Genomic DNA, 12,352 nt, shown 5'->3' with positions numbered 1-12,352 from the left:
GTGGAGTTGGAAAACCTAAAGAAATTCTTTAAAAGTGTACTAACAAAAACGATTTTACTTACCTGTTTACAGGAAATGTCCCAGTGTAGTATCCAGGTATACAACACTGTGTAAGAGAAGTAATCTCAAAAGTAACTTACCTGTAAATTTACAAGAAAATCCTATGCAAATAATATGTAGTGTATTTACAAAGCATTGCATTTCTCAGTAACAATACTGTAAGTCAAAACAAAGTGGATATACAATTACAATCCAAACTGTATTACAACAGTATATTTACTGCAAAGTATTTATCATTTACCTGTGACAGGCTTGCTTGGTTCTAGGAAATAAAATAACTAGAAATATTTTTTATTCAAAAACATTTGGTCTGAAGTTCAGTCTTTGAGTGTGTGAATTCTTTTGCTGACTGAGTGTGTACAACAAATGCTTACTGCTCCACCACACTACCACAAATAGAGAGTAAAGTGCTATCTAACTTTACCTCTGCATACCTTTGGGGGTTCCACTGGACTCTGTGCGCACTATAACTCACTTTGGTATAGTATTTACAGAGCCAGCTTCCTACAAGTGGTGGCTAACGAACCAGAATTGGGTCAACGGCAGATCCTTCTGCCTTCCCCAACCAGAGTTCACACTGTTGACAGATGTGCCACTCCTGGGATGGGGTGGTCACATGGGAGAGGTGGAGATCAGAGGTCTCTGGTATCCTGCGGAGTCCGGGCTCCACATTAATCTTCTGGAGCTCCGGGCGATTTGTCTGGCACTGAAGGTATTCCTTCTGTCAAAGGAAGAGTAGTGCAGGTGTTCGAGGACAACACCACCGCCATATGGTACTGCAACAAAAAGGGCAGGGTGGGGTCGTGGATCCTGTGTCAAGAGGCTCTTTGCGTTTTGACGTGGCTGGAACATCAGGGCATGTCCCTGGTGGTTCAACACCCTATGGGTTCCCTGAGCGCCAGGGCTGATGTACTCAGCCAGCTGTGCATGATGGATCACGAATGGTGTCTTCACTCAGAGGTGGTGCAAGGTCTCTTTCAACAGTGGGAGAGCCTTGGTTAGATCTGTTCGCCACCGAAGAGAACGTGTAATGTCAGCAGTTCTGCACGTTGGAAATTCCTAGGCGGCACTCTCTTGGCGACGCTTTTTGTCGCGAGTGGAATTGTGATCTTCTATACGCCTTTCCACCTATAGCACTTCTGCCCAGAGTGCTGAAGAATATCAAGCGCAACCGGGCCCAAGTCATCCTTGTGGCTCCGGACTGGGCACGAAGAGTCTGGTATCTGCCTCTTCAGGAGGATCTTTTGTCGCAGCAGCAGGGGACGGAGATTGAGCGGCGCCAGTTGACAGCTTTTGACCTTCCTCTCGAAGACTTTAATGTCATCTTGGCAGCCAGGCGTCCCTCACCTAAAATGGTATATCCCTGTAGATGGTAAGTTGTGGCATGGTGCACAGCAAAGTCTTTGGATCCCCTTTCTGCCCCTCTTAGAGGTTCTCCTCTTCATTCTTTCTTTGGTCCAACAGGGCGCTGCTCTGGGCACCCTTAAAGGTTCTCGTTCTACCATTTCGGCCTTTCTTCGCCTTCGTGATCAGCCTTCTCTTTTTAACCACTTGGCTGCTAAGGCACCTCTGGCCCCTCAATGTAATTTCCATTGAAATCAATGGAAACTCCATGACGAGTTACCCTTGTCATTAGCACTGAAGGGGTTAAGTCCCCTATTGTAAGTAGGTTTCTGAAAGGGCCTTCCTCATCTTTCTTCCTATCCTTTCGTAATGCCTCTGTGGGACTTGAATCTGGCCTTAACTTACCTTATGTGTGCTCCTTTCGAGCCACTACATAATTGTCCTCTCAGACTCTTGACCTTAGAGACTGCTTTTCTGGTTGCCATCACCTCTGCTCTCAGTGTGAGTGAGCTTTAGGCTCTATCTTCTAAACCTCCTTTCCTTGCTGTCAATCCAGACAAGGTTGTCCTTCGAACTAGGCCTTCTTTTCTTCCGAAAGTGGTTACATCTTTCCACATAGGACAGACCATCACTTTGCCCACCTTCTTTCCACCCCGCACCCTTCCAAGGAGGAGGATAGACTCCACAGTCTGAATCCAAAACGTGCATTATCATTTTATTTGTATTGCACCAAACAATTCCGGGTGGACGATCATCTCTTTGTTGGCTAAGTGGATGCCAAGAAAGGTCGGGCTGTGCAAATACAGACCATCTCTCGGTGGGTCGTCCTTTGCATTAAGACCTGTTACTCCTTGGCAAAAAAGGAGCCTCCGGTAGGACTGTGCGCCCATTCCACCAGGGCAACGGCAGCCACTACTGCTTTGGGACGTAGAGTCCCCCTCGGTGATATCTGCCAGGCAGCCACGTGGGCATCTCTACACACTTTCACTAAACATTACTGCTTGGATAGTCTAGTCTGGAGAGACAGCTTTTTTTGGGCTGTTCAGTTCTCCCGGACTTTCTGGTGTGAACTTAGTTCGCAGGCCCACCTCCAGGGTTAGTATTGCTGGTGTATCTATTCTAAGGTAAGGAATCTATTACTAATAGTCTCTTTCAGATGGACAAGTTTCCTACCTTTGGTAACAATATATCTGTAAGAGGCATATATTAGTTATAGACTCCTTTCCGCCCCACGCATCCTCCACGTTCTGCGAATTAACATTTATAGTAAGGGACTCAGGGCCCTAGTTTTGTGCACTAGTGGTCAGTGTCTTGCATGGCTCTGCGCTTCTGGTGTGGAATGTTGTGTAAAAGAACTGACATCAGTGCGCAGGGGCTGCATCTAAGTAGATACTGCAACGTAATCCCGGCGATGACTACGCCGAACGCAGAGCCAATCGACGCCACTTACCGACGCAGAGGGGAACTGGGAGAAAAATTCTCCGGATCCTGTCTGACACCTGGGGGTAATTCTGAGGGAAGGAATCTATAACTAATATACGTCTCTTACAGATATATCGTTACCGAAGGTAAGTAACTTGTTTGTCACGACTGTTCACTGTCAGAAAGCTGCAGGTTGTGTAAAAAATCTACTTGAGCGGCAGCAAAATCAACTCGAGAAGCTGCGTCCTCTGGCTCGCCGCATGGTACCATTCTAGCTCATTTTTCAGCACGGAACAAGCTCCTGGCACTAAATAACAGTGCAAGCAGTGCAATGTGCCTGTTTACACCTTTCACGAAATTCCATGGAATCTCATGAAGTTTTTTGTAACTCCATAAGTTCCGCCAAAGGTCTACTAAAAATGTGCAAAACATCATATTCAGTGTGGAGGTTTGACTTGTACCAATAGATTCCTTAGTTTCTATAGAATTTGTTATTCTTTAAAAAATGTCCATATAGTCCTGAATTTGATAGGTTATCAAATGAACAGAGCCGCATAACCAGTTCTTCTGCCAAAAAGGTTGTGATCTCCACTGATCTATTATGTAATTGATCCTGCAAACTACATTCCCTAGGAAAACCCACACATTTGGCATTCTTGGTCTCCAGGCATTCAGGGCGACATTTCCTTGGTCAGTGTTCCTTGGGTTAAGAGTTATGTTTGGCCATTTGAAAAATTCAACAAAATAGGTGTAAAAAGCTAGAAATATCACCACATCTTTTCATTATATCTTCTGGCTGAAATGAGATACTGATGTGGACTTCGCACCAGTGCATAGATAAGAATGTGCAAACAAAACTTTCTCGTATATGGGTTTGCAAAGAGACCAAAGAGGTACCTGTGCTTGAAGAACCTAATGCGGACTATTTTTGTCAAAAAGCTCCACAAAGGTGCACAAACTCCCCAATAGCGAAAGGGTTAAAGGACGCTGCAGTAAAATGAGGAGGAGTGTATTGTTGATCACTGGCATGGGGCTTTCCGTCATGGATCCCAAACATTAATTGAGTTGACTTAATGCACTGTCATTTATTTTATTAAACCCTTTTTCTCAATGATCTACTGCATGGAAACACCCCCATTTAACTTTTATGGTCTGTTTCTCTGCTAACTTCCTAGTCAGCCCTATCCGTGGAGGTTGCATATAATGCTAGTACAACAGAATGAATGTTTTTGATACAATCAAAACTTTCACCTTTCCTAATTTGTATAACCCATTTCCCAAAAGCACTAAAATAATTTTTTCTAAGAAGCGTATGCTACTTTCTAAAATATCGCATCGGGGATAACGGGTTGGCTATGTTTGCCATGTGTTACTTAAGTATTAATGTTATCTCTGTTCCGTTGGCATATTTTAGAAAGGAAGAGTATTTTATCTTTGATCTCAGATTGCATGTTCGCCTTTATTTGCCTCCGAAGTGATTAATCAACACTCCAAATTAAACATGACTCAACTAGCTTTCCATAAAAGAAGTTAATTTCTTTAGAATAAGTGGTCCAAAACTAATTTAAACAAGCACACCTCCTGAATTGTGAATATACTAAGCTGTCACATTATTTTCGGTCTTTGTAGGTGAAGATGTACATGAAGATAGATTGCACAGAGAATTGTGAATGAAGAGGAACCATCTGTAACCCCTTAAATTATTAATTTCTCGACATTATTTTCTTTGTTATGAAAAATGTAATGTTCAGTTGTGCTTTTCTGTATTTTAACTAGTTGCTTACTTTCTTAGACATTTATTTTCAGTTAATGGCTGAAAGTGTTACCGATTCATAATGTTTAGCACAATGTGCTGCAAGCAGAAAGTTGCCAGAGTGCAAATTAGGCTATAATGTATGTACAGCGTTCCACTTTTGGTTGCCTGGTTATTGCCTGGAATTTCGCACTACTTTAAAATCTGAATTGCATTCTTATTGTCATACCAGAATAAAATTTGATTTAATTTTCTTTCGATTTTACCTCATTTAAAGTCATGTTTTATTTATTACCTGGCTATTTTAATATCAGTGATAAACACTTGGGAGCATTGTCTTCATAAAATGCCTAGAAAATTATTTGTATATTATGTCTACAACATTAAAAGACCTGTTTGAAAGAACGTTATACTTCAATGCTAAAACGTCTCCTACTACTTACTTTGTTTGTCATAATGTTTTTTAAAGAAATGGAGAAAATGTTCACAAAATGGAATTAAATTAGGGTTCAATTATACAGCTACAGGAGCTTTGTATCACCGAACTTTAGTCTAAATAGTTTAAAAGTGAATTTTTTTAAAATACATTTTTATCTGCTGAATTCTACCAGTGTAATCTTTTTTTCTAAATAAACCGTTTTCTCAATGGATCATAAATTGTGTGATGTCGTCATTGTGCACTGCGAAGATGTATTCATGCAAGATTCTAAATACAGACATAAACAAAAGCAAACACACTGCTCACATTTTCCATCAACAAGAATATATATCCATCCTTACTGATTAAACCAGTGTTCTGCCTGTATTTAGAGTAAAACATTGATATTGTTTTGAACGCCAGTCAAGTATTTATTTAAATTCAGGTGTGAGCCTAACAAATCGAAGTTCATAGCTCATTCAAAAGAACCAGGAAAATATAGTAAATTTGAAATGCCCACTTTTGTATAATTTGTACTGTGTAGTTTTGCAATCATTTAAACTTGTTAAACACGTCACAAATGCATGAATACTATTTATGTAATATAATTTCATAATTTATATAATTTATATCGAAATATTCATTGTATGAAAATGTGTGAGTAGTTGTGTTAGAAAGTTAAGAAAATAGACTGAGGTGAGTATTTACTGAATTTTTAAGTGTTTTTAGTTATGACAATGTTGCATGAACGTTTGCATTTGAATACAAATTATTTTTTACATATATTTAATGCAGGATATATTGAGTGTTGTAACAAAAATGTATTGACATGTATGTACATCAGTGATGTATGTAAGCACAATAGAAAACCTTTGTATGATCAAGAGCATTGGATTGAGTCTTTATATTTGTTGATTGAACTGTCACGTAACAGTCCTGTATTGCAATTTCAAACTATTTCAGACTGTTTAAATATCCCTTGTGATGGATTTGATTCTTGTTTCTGGAGATTCCTCACCTCTTGAATCTCCTCCAAGAAAGTTCAAGTAGCTCTCCAGTGCCGGTAGCTCTAATCCAGCCCTTTTCTGAATGTGACACGGAATTGTAACATTAGTTCCTTTTTTTTTTCTCCACACATTTTAATGTGCATCTTGAGTTGCTCTCCAGTGAAGTTTTCCTCTAACTTATATTTGAAGTTTCTTTAGAAAAACTTGTCACCTTCAGTAAGGTCAGATTCTAAAAGATGGCTTCTCTGTCACAATATGAAGTCGATTATGGATTCGCAGGAGACATTTCTTTGGCATCTAGAACCTGAGCATGGTTCCAGGTCTTGTCCAAGCAGTGCCTCTGGGCAGTTGAGGTTAAGATTTGGATGGCTTGGGTCTGCAACAAATGACAAGGTTATAACTTGTGATTTATACTTTGTGTCCTCTTGGGGGACACCATACTTATTATTCCATTTGGTCATGTCATCAGCTGTGCGTTCTGGAATGTTGACAGATTACAGCTGATGACTGACCTGAGCAGACGTGGGGCAGCCTCCTCCCGCGTTGACCTTCACATCTGTGTTGGAATCTTCTACTATTAAAGAATATAACTTTCATAGAATGTTTTATTGAATCGTCATTACAAAGTTGTGACAATTTCCAATTAACCGAACTCAACGGTGTGCACCTGTGACTGGATACTGCAGTTCCCTACGTTCTACAATCAACATCCTCATTCCGTGGTATTTTTATGTCAACGTGTGAGGGTCTGGTTAGTTTTCAGTACTGCTATAGACTTGTGTTTTGAAAGTAACTGTCAAGTTTGTGAGGGTTCACGTCTGACAGTTCAACTGCCTTTTCTTGCAACTGTTGTTCCACGTGATGTTAATGCGCAGCACCTTGTATCCTGAAAGGCAGTCATTACATGTTACCACGCTCTCCGCCATCTTGAGGGGCACTTTTCCTTGTTCCTCTCATCAGATGTACGTTTGTCTGCCATTTTAACATCAAGCTTTTTGGGAGTCTAGAGCTCATCATATCTTCAGTGCCAGCAGCAGTCCCGGCAAAACTATTCGGAGGCACTGCCTGCTGTACTTTTGAGCTGGTGCGCTCTTGAGCGTATGGTATTCACTTCCATAGCTTCAAAGTGCTTGTCAGTTTCAACACCAGCTACGTTCAGCTCTTTAAGCGTGCATTTTCGCTGACAGGCACGGCTTTGTACATCACGTTAGCCTCTCATGTTATAGCACATGCTGACAGGCACCACTATTACCTTCGTGCTTTGGAGCTTGTCTTTTTTCTCCATAATGCTGACAAGAAAAGCTACTTCTCTTTTACTTTAACCTCAATTTTGCAATGTACCATTCAAAGTAGCCTGTCATAATTTGTGCATGCTGACACACTGTTTTATCTTACGTTCTGCATAGTTGGTCAATAACGGTGTGCGCTAACTGGCACAGCAATTATTTTACTACCCTACACTGCTCCTTTGGTCATTAAGGTGAGAGCATTCCAGTAATATGGTACTATTATATTTCTATTTTTCTCATCTGCTGCATTTGTATAAGTATTTCTTAGGTTGCTGGCCGTTTTGGCCACTTACCTCATTTTCCCATGGCTTCAGGAATGTCTGGAACCTCTCACCGGCGCAGGCATTCCTACCTACTGCTGGTGAAACTGTACTTTAATGGGAAGAATGGAGGGAGTGTTTCACCAACTATATGTCATCTATTTGGCAACAATGAGAAATTCACCACAGATAGGACATTTAAAATCCACAGATAAGACATTTAAAATACTTTTGCACTGCTTTGGCCCAGGTGGGGTAAAAATGTCCAACAGTATTAGTAAACAAGCATTTGCAATGCAATAGGTCTTGCATTTATGAGACTGAGCTATTAGCACTGTAAATGTCAATAGCTTAAATCTCGCAAATGCAACACCTATTGAATTGCAAATATTGTTTGTGTCCAAGCACCCCATGCCGCTCTTGCACTTAATTGAGACCACACCTCTTTCTTTAGATGAGCTGCTTCTAAAAAAAGGGACGTAGCCTCTATGAAGTGCAAGCACAGAAATGGGGCGCTTGGAAACAACCCACAAAAAAAATATTTGTAAAGCCATAGGTCTTGCATTTGCAAGAGTTAAGGATATTGTCATTTACAATGCCAATAGCTTAAACAATCTTAAATGCGAGACCAATGGCATTGCAAACAAGTGATCGCCATTGTCCCAGCTGCTAGGAAAGTGAAAGCGTGCATGGCCACTGAATTTAAGGAAAGCATGTTGTGCCTGCCATAGGGCAAAACCCTTTAAAGAAAATAGTGCTTACAGAGTAAATAACACAGACTGTGTAACAACCGAAGTAAAAGGGTCAGACCTCATGGGAGGTTACAAATGCAAACACAGCAGTACTAAGGAGAGACAACCCGATTACCGAATCAGAACCCAGCATTTACAAAGACACGAGCCAATGGAAAATTTGGGTGGAGCTTCAAGTGCATACTCTAATACAGCATGCCTCTCAGAGCAGAACATGTGCTGCCCAGGCTCGACCTAAAAACTTAGGGTAGCTGGACAAGATAATGTCTATGTAAAAGCCCTTGAGGATTTAAACACATATTATAAACCCACAGTGTATGTAGCAGTGGATTGATACATGCTTTTTCATACCAAACAAGGTAAATAGGAGACCATAGAGGACTATGTATTGGCTTTAAAGAATCTTGCACTAACTTGTCGTTTTGGAAATTTGCACAGTGAGCTTATTAGGGACCAAATCATGATGTAATCTTTTAACTCAAGCATCCAGGAAAATTTGTGGGCCAAGGGTGAAAATCCAGTGTAAAATGTCATTGACGTAGCTAAAATTGGTGCTACCAAACTGTCAGCAATGCAGAAGATGAAAGCTCAAGAAAAAAATGCTTTAGAAAGTAAAAATTACAAAGGGCCCAGTAGGAGATGTTGTTACTGGTGTGGTAGTACCAATCACCTAGCTCATGACAAGAGGTGCCCGGCAAGAAAACAAATGTTCCAGTTGCAGAATTATGGGACATTTTCAAAAGGTGTCAGGAAAAGAATTCTGATTCTGTTAGTTGAAAAGTACAATGAAGGCACAACTAGTACGTCTGATGAAGATGATTTGAACAGGTGCATACTCGAAATTGATGGTGAGGAGTTGGGCAGGAAAAAAAACTTTGTGAAATGACAGTGAGTAGTATTGATATATTCATTGTTGCTGATTCAGGTTCCCTGTACACCATTGTCAATAAACAGGTATGGTATGTGAAATGTGCACTAGTTGTGGGAGGTTAGTTGGAAAAGTCAGACATTTCCATTAACATTTTACGGGTGAACCTATAACAATATATATGGATTTAGGAAACTCCAGTTTCTTTTAAAAAATAGGGAGTCCATAGGTAAATTATATGTTCCTAAAATTATATGTTCCTAAAATGGGTCCCTCACTGTTAGGGTGAATGGTCCATGGTAAACTTGGAATTACCTTGGACCCCAATAGTCCTGATCCAGTACTCATGATTGTCTGAAGAAGAGTTCAGTAATTCAGTGTTAAAAAAAATCCAAAAAGTATTTTCTGGGGATATTGAAAAAATGAATGGTTTCAAACATAAAATCTGTGTTAAACAGGAGGCTATACCAAAAGTTCATAAGGTGAGGAACATTCTGTTTGCCATAAACTGAATTTAAAATATAGTTGGAGAAATAACATAAGGGGGGAGTGATAGAGCAGGTCGAATCTTCTGTATGGGTGGCCCCCTTCGTTGTTGCGAAAAGGGCCAATGGAAAATTGAGACTTTGCATAGATCTTCGCGATCTCAACAAAAGTATTCTAAATAATCAATTTCCCCTGCCATGTATTAATGAGATGCTGGCCCTTACCAAGGGTATCACATGGTTTTCCACCATTGATCTTAAAGTGGCTAACCACTAGATTTGTAAATGTGAGGACCTGCACACCTTTTTGTCGTACCACTAAGTTGAATTTGTATAAATGTTTATGAATCCTGTAGTCAATAGTAGGAGAGCTGCCCCGCTGGCGTCTTGCCCAGATGCCCAAATTTCAATATGCTCTGTAGAGGCCTGGAGGCACCCAAGTCTGCTAGGCGCTACTCCCTTTGTCCCTAGGGTTTCAAACTTTCAAACAATATTTATACGATTAATTTATATGTGTAATGCATAAAATTATACCCCAAACTGTAAACAAATTTATCTTCAAAACAATCAACTCAATTGCATTCGATGACTTTTTTTATAATTGTTGTTTTTTATAAACAAAAACAAACGTTTGTACAACATGTTAAAATCACATTATATGTTCATCTCAGTACTACTACTTCAATTGAAACTTTTGAAAGAAAATACTAAGTGAAAAGCCCAATGCATTTCGGGTATACAAAACCCTTCTTCAGGGGTTGTAACTTGAAATCAATTTTGTGTGTAGTTGCAGATTAGCGTCTTGCAGATGGACACTACAAAAACAAAAGTACATGGCATTCACAATATTGTACTCACTAATAGGCTCTCTGTGAACAGACAAAATTTGAATTTGCAGACTCAGAGATGTAAATTAACTGAAATGTGTGGGGATAGAGTGAAGGGAACGGGAGTAAAACAGGTGCGCGTGAGAGTAACGACTGTGCTCAAACCGAACGTGGATAGATCTTTAAGTGGCTAAAAACCTGAAGGGTCACGAGTGCTCCTCCATAAATTATCAGCCCCTGCGAATGGTGATACACGAATATGCAGATGTCTAGGAATCATGCATTTACAGCCGGAGTCTTCCCAAGATTCTGTAATTTACAGGAAACAATGTTTCAAAAACCAGAACAATAACGTTCATACCATTGTCAAATGTGCTACAGTGTTAAAACGGTCTTACCGCTTATGTGGGTGTAAAGCTACATGAGCAAGGGACTCTTGAGCTCAATGTGGGTTAATCCATCTAATTTAGCCGTGTGCAGGGTACTTCAGTTTAAACCTGCTGCTTCTCTACTCGACGGTTTCTCAAATATCATCAATCTGGAAAGAGAGTTGTATAAAACAACCTCTGTTAAATTCATATCGCGTGCTTAGACAAAGATGACTTATTGCTAGCGCGAATTCTTGTGTACTCACGTTTAACGTGTCTCCGTTTCCTTGACTAGTCCGCCATAGTGTGGGTATGAACGTAGCGTCACCGCCCGCGGTCATATGATCGAACGAGCGCTCTGCCTCTTTTTGACCGAAAACAGTTTCAATGAAACTTTATTAAGCGTGCAATTCATGCCGATGTTTGAACATGCCCCTGAGTTCTTTTGCTCAATAAAAGCAATTGTCATGGTGAATAAAGTGGAATGAAAGATAATGTGAACTGTGTAATGCAAATGACTCTTACTGAAATGTGGTCATCTTAATAAATACCTGAACCCGATGAAGATTAAAAATGTATGGACTGTGTGGCAGAATTACGAGTATGCAAATCCTGTACACATTTGTGAAAGACATAAACCAAGTCTGACTCAACATTTAACACCTTACATTTATGACTGTATGTAACGACTAATATACAGTAATATGCTTTAAATGAATACCAAATTCATCACTGTTTTTCTGTATATACATGAATGTTAAAGGAAACATGACATCTCATATTGGTCAATAAGACCCCCTGGACTGATGGTGCCTAGAAATCTGATCCAAAATGTCTCTCTGCAAGGGAGCACAGTGTTGTAATCTTTCCCCATTACATCAGCGACTTTTTCCAATATAGTAAATCTTAGTTGTGGAATGTTATGTAGAGCCTGCACCCAGTGTGTGGCTAAGCTGGACGTTCGATGTTTGTTTAGTATAGTACTTTTGTGCTCTATAATTCTTGTCTTTACCTTCCTAGAGGTTTTTCCAACATACACTAATCCGCATTGACAGCGGATAGCGTAAATTACGCCTGCAGTGTTACATTCAGAGTTATGTTTTAGTATCACCTGCTGTCCTGTTTTCGGGTGAGCAAATGTGTTGCCCTTGATTACGTTGCTACACTACACAATTGAAACATTTACTCATACCCTTGTATGTAGTGTTTTGAGATTTGTGTTGACTCTTTAAGATCTCCCTCCGATTTTTAGGACAGGTATGCGCAAATATGGGCATGCCTTTAAAAATGTTTATGAAGTACGATCTATGTACCGCCTGCTTTGCTTAAGAAATATATGGGATAGGAATTCACAGGAGGTACGATTTTGGGTGCCTGCACTGTTATTTTTTAAACTTCACTGACATTTTAATAATTTGCGCCTGCCTCACACTCCCCGTTCCACCCCGAGCTTCGCTCGTTTGTTGTGGAGGGAGTTTCTTACTATCTCTTGCTCTGCC

At 40.1% G+C, this 12,352-nt stretch overlaps 1 protein-coding gene across 2 annotated transcripts in view; it reads left to right on the top strand.

Annotated features, from left to right (window-relative positions):
- The window catches only part of THOC2 (THO complex subunit 2), a 1,495,542-nt gene extending 1,490,948 nt beyond the window's left edge, over positions 1–4,594 (top strand). For both annotated transcript variants that reach the window (XM_078688746.1, XM_078688744.1), the window contains exon 39: positions 4,456–4,594. The gene's annotated coding sequence lies outside the window, so the exon portion shown is untranslated. The remainder of the gene's footprint in view (positions 1–4,455) is intronic.
- Positions 4,595–12,352: the final 7,758 nt, after the last annotated feature.

The sequence above is a fragment of the Lissotriton helveticus genome, chromosome 4_1 (genome assembly GCF_964261635.1).
Source record: "Lissotriton helveticus chromosome 4_1, aLisHel1.1, whole genome shotgun sequence".
In the NCBI taxonomy this organism is placed as follows: domain Eukaryota; kingdom Metazoa; phylum Chordata; class Amphibia; order Caudata; family Salamandridae; genus Lissotriton; species Lissotriton helveticus.
This window is presented reverse-complemented; position numbering and strand designations above follow the sequence as displayed.